The following is a 2,124-nucleotide window of genomic DNA, read 5'->3' on the forward strand; positions in this document are numbered from 1 at the left end:
TTATCACAGATCATCTGCTCAATTTTTGGAAGATCTTTGTTATCAGCTTCTGCTTGCTCACTCCATAATATCATGGTTGGTTTGTTGTTTGGATCTTTTGGAGAGAAGCCTTGCTAGAGGGAGTTTGCTTTCCTGCTTCAGCCCTTAGAGATCTCAGAGAAGCTCCCTATCTCAGACAAGCTATTTTTGCTGGTATTCCCAATTCAACCACTCTTCCCTTTATACCCTAGCTTTTCAACTGTCCCAAAGGTCTTCTACAACATAATTTCCTGCATTTTTTGTTTGAGTTTCCAGACCTCTGGCTTCAGCACCTCATATCTTTATTTTGTGTAAAGAGATGCATTGGTACAATATAAAAGATCAATTAGTATTGGGATATTTGTAAATATTTGGGACACTTGATGATCTATAATCTACACAGTCCCACTTGGCATTGCATCATCATTGACACTGTCAGGACCATTGTCATCCATATGAAAAATGAGACTAAGAATTATTTTTCTTGTTCTGCTAAATTGTTTTAATATAAGACAAGTTTACAAAAAAATTACATAAAATTATTGAAAATGATTTTTGATAATAATAATAATAAGCATAATTTTTTATCACCAAAAATTACTTATAATTGCTTATGTTCAATAACAAAGGCAGTTATAGCTTATAATAAAGCAAAAAAAAAGTTATAAAATGCTGATCTGGGTTCAGTCACATGTGCATGTCAAAACATGACTACACATCCCATTTATGGAGTAGTTGTAACACTCATAGAAGCGGGTGACTTGTATACTGAAATTGACTAAAAAAATCTTACATAAAAACATTGCCTTTGAAGCACCTTTACCTCATTGACTAGCATCTCAATATTCCAACTTGAATATTCAGGTGGGGAAAATTGAATAAAATCAGCCAACAGTGGCTCAAATTTACTGAAAAGTATTGTAGTTACATAAGCTATAGGCTTGAAGCAGGAAGTTAAAATGTGCTGTGCATGAGACACCTTTTCTTGCTATTGTGTAGTTCAGCACTGGGGCTCATGATGATGACGAATCACTCATTTCTTTTTTTCAGAAATTGATAAAAAAAACAGTTGTCTAGAGACTCTCAATGTGTTTAGACGTTAAGAAAATTGGTTTCATCAAAGTTAGTATTGTTTAGGACACCTACAGCTTTTATAACATAGACTTGTTACAAAATTGAGTTTTCATTGTTTAAAAGTTAGAATGTCATTGAGAAATTTTATAAAAACAAGTTAACTGCAGTTTTTCGTGTTTTTTCCATTGGGTCTTGAAATCAGAGGTATGTAATAAACAGTATTTTTAAATCTGTCTTTTATCTCCCACAAGTTAATACCCAGTTAGCTTTTCATTCAGTGCCAGAACTATTCAGTTAGGCTGGACAATGAGAGACCAAAGATTCTATGAAGCACTGTGTATATATACAGTGTAATGTTATAAAAGTAGTGATTTAAATCCTAAAAGCTGAGGAAATGTTGAGAATTCAGTAGCCTTTAATTTGTAATAAAAACAAATTAACCTTAGATTTTTTATTTTATTTTGCTTGTATGGGAGGAGGGTGGTAGCAAGGAGCGTTTATTAATCAATTAATCAAATATAATTGATTAACAAGCAAATACCATTAATTGACCAGCTTTACTTACCATAATTAAAAATACTTGCTCAACTTAGAAATTGATGTAAGTCAGGAAAAGCAAAGGTTCAGGCAGTGACTTGAGACATCCAGCTACAATACTGTTCAATATACTTGTCTTTCTGTAACTCTTACTGAAGTGGTTTTCATAGCTAATCTTTTGTGTGGCACCTTACCAAAAGCCTTTTTAACATCTAGGTACACCAAGTCCACATCCTTTCCTTAACAGAGATAACAAGATAATTTTGGAAGGAAGGTAACAGATTAATAAAGCAAGTTTTATCTGATAAATCCATGTTGGTTTTTTTTAATGATACCATATTTTGCTAACTGATTTTGTAAAGCTTCATTTATCAGATTACATTTTTATCCACTACCTATAGAATGATAGGTTTCTTTTTTGTGAGCATAAAACACTTAAATACACAAGTTCGATTTTTGATACCTCACTATTATAAAGGCTTGGTTTGGTCTGAT

The sequence above is a fragment of the Limulus polyphemus genome, unplaced genomic scaffold (assembly GCF_000517525.1).
Source record: "Limulus polyphemus unplaced genomic scaffold, Limulus_polyphemus-2.1.2 Scaffold3746, whole genome shotgun sequence".
Lineage (NCBI taxonomy): Eukaryota > Metazoa > Arthropoda > Merostomata > Xiphosura > Limulidae > Limulus > Limulus polyphemus.